The sequence below is a fragment of the Gavialis gangeticus genome, unplaced genomic scaffold (assembly GCF_001723915.1).
Source record: "Gavialis gangeticus isolate Ggan-Ray unplaced genomic scaffold, GavGan_comp1, whole genome shotgun sequence".
Lineage (NCBI taxonomy): Eukaryota > Metazoa > Chordata > Crocodylia > Gavialidae > Gavialis > Gavialis gangeticus.
Window position 1 is genome coordinate 62,647,611 of NW_017729022.1, and position 6,007 is coordinate 62,653,617.

The 6,007-nt window shown below is 47.8% G+C and overlaps 1 protein-coding gene across 1 annotated transcript in view; it reads left to right on the forward strand.

The window, feature by feature from the left end:
• The first annotated feature begins 718 nt into the window (after positions 1–718).
• The window catches only part of JOSD1 (Josephin domain containing 1), a 52,084-nt gene continuing 46,795 nt past the window's right edge, over positions 719–6,007 (forward strand). The window contains exon 1 of the mRNA XM_019515190.1: positions 719–1,360. The gene's annotated coding sequence lies outside the window, so the exon portion shown is untranslated. The remainder of the gene's footprint in view (positions 1,361–6,007) is intronic.

The window sequence follows — 6,007 nt, forward strand, 5'->3', positions numbered from 1 at the left end:
ATTTATATTCATAAGGCACGCCCACTCCGAGCCACGCCCCCCAGTCTTTGGCCGCTCCAACTCGGAGAGCCCGCTCGACGTGTCCGCGAGGTGGCGGCCAATGGTTAGAGGCCAAGGTAACGATAAACAAGGCTCCAAGCCAATCACATTCAAAGAGCCAGCGAAAAACGGGCGGGCCCCGGAGCTCCGCCAATTAGAGGGCAGACTTACGTAGTGGGCAAGAAAAAAAAAAATGGGCGCTTCCTTTTGGGCAGCTAGCCAATAAGAGGGCAGATTTTCCCGATGGACGGAGGAGGGAACCAATCAGATGAGAAGAAAGTCTGCTGCTGCTACTATGTGAGGTAGCAGCGGCCTGGGTTACGGGGATGATGACATCAGGGTGAAACCAGACCGGTCAGCGGCCCCAGGACGACCCGCCCCAGCACCTGGCCCCAGGGACGGCATTGACCGGCAGCCCTTGGGCCCTGGGAAGGCTGGTGGGGAGGGAAGCAGTCCCCAGATCAACGCCTGGCTGAAGGGCAGCAACCCCGGTCCTCCCTGGGCCAGCGCAGCAACTCTAAGCAATCCACTGCTCCTCGGCACCCGGGGCCCTGCCCTCCACCTCAGCCTTGCATCTAAGGGTTGCAGTTCGATTGGTTCTCACCCCCGTCGATCGGAAACCCCTGCCCTTTCATTGGGTACGAGCAAAAGGAAATGCCTTTTCTAATTTCTTGGCTCACTTCCTGAGTCTGCTCTTCGATTGGCGGAGTTCCTGGCTCTGCCCCTTCGCTCTCTGGCTCCTTTGATTGGATTGGTGCCAAGCGGTGAGTGACAGCTGACGAGACCAATGGGCAGCCTACATAGCTGGGAGGACTCTGCGAATGGGGACTACGACTCCCAGAACCCGCCGGGGCAGGGTGTAGCAGGCATCCGTGCATTGTCGTAGGGATGGCTTGGAGGGGGCGACCCAGGAGGCTTCATGTGCTGGGCGGAGTTTGCGGTAGTGCTGAGCCCACTGCACCTTGTGGCTGTAAGGGCTGAGCAGGTAGCTCTTCTAATCCGAATCCTTGGGATCGCTTTATGATTGCCCAGAGCCCTGTGCATGAAGCAGAGGGGAGGCGGGCAGGCTGGAGGGGCGTGTGCCACCGAAGCCAGGAGAAGTTACCGAGTTTGCAACCCCTATCGGGGAGACCCTGCCTAGAAGGAGTGCACAGTGCGGCTTGGGATCCCCCTGGCTTGGCCAGCCAGGACTGAGGGGGCTAGAGGAGTTGGACTGAAGGAGCTGGACTCAGACTTGCAGGGGGGAGTTGTGGGCTGCTGCTGTTTGAGCACTCTGGGACTAAAGGAGTGATTGGGGACACCTTTGTGGGGGAAATTTAAGGTACTAAGTATATGTTACCACCTTACTGATCCTCCTTTTATCTCTTACCTATTCCCTCCCTTTGGCTGGCTGGCCTGCGACCCTGCCTCTTATGGTCTACTGTCTAAAAAGTAGGAACTCCCCCTTATTTCTGGTGCTGGTTGCTGGGGCTGCAGGGTTGGCACAAATTGGTGGGAATAGTGGGATCTAAAGGGAGCAGGGGGGCTATCACACAAGTGAGGCAAACAGTAATTGGTGGTTGCAGGCCATCAGGTGCAGGGCAGGCTGCTGCAGTGAGTGCATAGATCTTGTTTGTTGTGTGGACATTTGAGCAGGGAAGATGAGTACCTGGAAGGCTTACTGTGGGGCTCAGCAATGAAGCCAAACAGGATTATAGGGATCTTACAGGGGCCTGCTGTTATGTTTTAGCACCTGATTGGACCCATACCATTTTCTTTAATCGTAAGAAGACTTCAGCGGAGTCACTGCAAGAGTTTGGCATTGCCCTAAGACAGTTAGCTGTAAAGGCCTTCCCACAAGTCAGCTCAGAGATGCAGGACCTGGTGGCTCAAGACCAGTTCATCAGAAATGCCATCAGTGGGGAGCAGATGGTGCAGCTTTGGCTGGGGAAGCCCAATAGCCTGGATGATGCCATAAAGCTAGCCACTGAAATAGAAGTAGTGAGAAAATTGGAGGTTCTGAATATACAGAGCACTATGGCAAGGGCCTTGGAGGCGAAGTCAAGAGCACACACCTCAGCCCAGGAGTCATCAGCCTTGCAGACAGTGACAGAGCCATTGAAAGAACTCTGAGGTAAACTGGACCAGCTCAAGAAAGTTATGGAAACCCAGTCCCAGAGCAGGCATGCAAGGGAAGATCTTCCTGGACCACAGTGGCAGCGGTTTCATCGAGAGAATGGTGATGGATGCTTGCACTGTGGCAGCCGTGATCACTTCTGGAGGGGAATGCCCAAAGAGAAGGCGGCATTCAGGGCAGGGGAACTGAGGTGTGCAATGGGAAGGGTCCCACTCAGGAAGGGTCCCACCCACTCCTACCAGACACAGCAGTCCAAAGGAAGAGATGGTGATTGTTGGTGTCACAATATTGGAACAAAGAGTAATTGCAGGTCCCCTTATGGTCTCTATTCAAGATGGAGATGCTGTTGATGTTAACTTTTTACCTGTTCTCTCCCTTTGACCCATTGGCTTGTCACACTAAACCCTATGACTTTTCTGTATAAAAAGTGGGAACTCCCCCCTGTTTCTGGTGCCAGTTTCTGGGGCTTTGAGGCTGGCATAGTCATAACATTGCAAGAACACATTTTAAGGCAGGTAAACCTCAAAACATGACCTCACATAAGCATGGTTTCTCTGGGAGGTTGAATCAGGCCACTTACCAGAGCAGCACCTTCGACGCTGTTGAGTGGCATTCCTAGTCTGACTTGAGTTTATAATGGAATAACCAGGAAGCAGTGTTAACGGGTATAAACACAGAAAGGATTTATTAGCAAAATGGATAACAAAGGGATGAGGGGGATATTAATGAAACCTAGGTGAGAACAAACCAACAACAAACAAGCAATATACTTTACCAAAGTAGGAACAAATGATTGTAGGAGCAGCAATCCAGTAACAGCAAATGCAATGGTGGCAAATAGGTTAGCAGGACAATCTGATGACAAATCCAAAAGGTGCTCTGAAAGTCCAAGTTGATTATAGATGGCAGGAAGTCACTCAAGGGATTGGGCTTCTGAGCCAGTCTCACTGAGGCAGCAGCATAGCCAAACACAAATCTCACCCACTAATGAACAAACACACCCAATCTGAACAGATCTTAACAAACCAACTCCCACACACACACCAGCTCCAAGCTACAGATTTTAAAGGCCTCAATCACTCCATTTTCACCAACCAGTCAGCTGAGATAAAGGGTCTGTCAATGCCAATCAAACAGCATCCAATCTTCTTACTCAACTCACTCTTCCACTAGATACATTCACCTGTCAATCACAGCAATCTCTCACCTTTACCCCAGAACATACACTTCAGGGTCCCACCAAATGCATCATATCAGCTGTGCATGCCCAACTGGTAGCTGGGACTGCAGTGCAAAAGATCAGCTTCTGGAACCTGCAGATGGCAACAGTTACTGCACAGGCTTAACAATATCAACTTTAATTATTTACATACTGGATCAAAACTCTTCCCCCTACAATTACATGGCAACAGGATGCCCACAAGTCTACGGATTCATGGTTGATGCTTAAAGAGAAAACACCAGCCTTGCTAGCGCTGCCAATTCCCTCACAACCAGCTCTTCCATTGATCATCCATTGTGTCCTTCTACAGAACAGCTTATATAGATACATCTGGTGACTTCAGACTAGGCCAGCTAACTACCTTTGTCAGCACATAAGGATTAGCATATCTTAAAGGGACCATCCTTAGGGCTAATGGCCTGTTTTAATCTGGGCTCTGACAAGAGACCCATTCATGGCTTTGGTTCATTTAACTTCCTTATACACTTGTTTTGTGCTTGTCTTTTCATAACATCTGAGGAAGTGAGCTTCAGCCTGTGAAACTTTGTGATAAGTAGAGTTTGGTTAGTCTATAAGGGGCAAATCTGCTCTGCCTCCTCATTTAACCTCCTGGTACATCCGGAAGGATTCTGAGTTCTCATCACTCCTGTTGTCTTCCACTGAGTTTGCAGGTGTTCAGTAGCTCATGGGCTCTCAGGCCATTACTTCTCCTAACTTTAAAAGGGAGGTAAAAATGCCTGCTTTCCCAGGTTCCTGTGACAAGTGCTGAGTGTTCATAAAGTGCTCTGTACAAATGTTAATGTTTCCAGAATATACAGATAGCCATCTAGAGGCTGGAAGCCTCACTCATCCAAGCCACATAGATCTACCCAAGATCTCTTGAGCATATTTTGACAACATTTCATAGAAGCAAAATGTTAACTGCCTTGCTTTACCTGTGGCAGTTTAGGGTGTTAGGTCTATGTTGTGTTAGGGTTGATGATAATCTTGTGTAGAGTTTAGTTATGATTTGTATGGGATGATTTGAACAGGGATGATGCTACCTCAGGCAGGGAGTTTGATTAGATGACCTCTGGAGGTCCCTTCCAGTCCTACTTCTCTATGATTCTATGATACATGAACAAATGTTCCTCAGTAAAACCCTTGATATTACCAAGTATGGATGATGCCACTTAGCATGTGCAGCTGGACACCTCCTTTGCAGCAGGAGGCTGTTGTCTACCATTCTTGCTCTAGGAGTTAGTTAAGCTTGGCAGCCCCAAAATGGCATTACTAATCCTACTCATTCTTCAAAATGGTCGTAGATATTATGGTATAACTGAGGTGAATAGAAGTTAGCTAGGTGTCCAGGAAATGGGAGTTCAGGGTTTTGGAAAATAGGCTGCAGAATATTTTTCTTCAAAAACTTGTGTCCTTATTTGTTATTTGTATTGGAATATAAAGGGCACAGTTACTAATGGAGACCTACTGTGCAGATACTTATTATCTAAACAAGCAAGAATGAAGGGGAAGTATGTTGAAACTTGTCCAAGTCAATCAGTAGCTGCGTGGCAGAACTGGGAATAGCACTTGGGTCTTCCAAGTCCATGTCTCATCCTTTAGACGCATATTTTCCAAATTATATATCTGCTGAGAGAAGCAGACTCCAGAGCTTTTGCGGCAATATATCAGCGCCTCATTCCCAAACCTGACCTACTGTGCTGTTAGTTCCTTTCTTGTATTATGCTGAAATTAAGTTGATAAACTCCTTGGGTTAAGGGCTTTGTCTTCATAGTTGTGAGGTGGACTTTTTGGGTAGCATGGTCTAATATGTAGGCCACTAGATGCCACAGTGAAATCCTGGCCCCACTGAAGTAAATAGGTTTGCCACTGTTTTCAATTAAGCCATGATTTCACCCATGTACTCTATCCCCAGCTCTGCCAATGAGCTTAGGCAAGTCACTTCACCGCTTTGTAACTTTCTCTTCCACGCTGTCTTACTTATCTGCTAATACTATACAATATCTTCAGATCTAGGAATGCTTTTAATATATGCCTGTAGGTCATCAAACCTAAGTGTGTCTTGATCTTGGATGCAGGCCTGTATGCACCTTTATAATGTTTACATGTTTGGCACTGAAAAAAAGATGATGAATTTGTAGAACTAGTTCAGTCTCAGGAGGACTGAGTATTTTGAGGAACTGGAGCACCGACTTTGGTTTTTGTCAGTGGGTGCTTTGGCGCTACTCATGTCTACTACCTCATCATGAATCACTGTGCATTAGTCTAATTCCGCCTTCCTGTGCAGCGACATAACGTGCTTCTTCCACCTACTGGTACCAGCTTGTAAAAAGCTCAGTTTCAGGGCAAAGTTTTTAACAGAGATCTAACATGTATCTCATAAAACCAAAACAGCCATGGCTCGTGGGTGCTGAACACTGGGGGGGAGGGGGGTTTTGGTGGGTGCTTGAGCCCCAGAGCACCCACAGAGTCAGCGCCTATGAACTGGAGAATGACTGACAGAACTCTTTAGTACTACATATTAAATTCTAATCCAGCTAGACCTATATAAAGTGAGGAGAGAGACTGAGTGCCTCAAGTCAGTAGTTTAACAGTACGTTATTGCAATATTTTTGTCATGCAATGTCTGC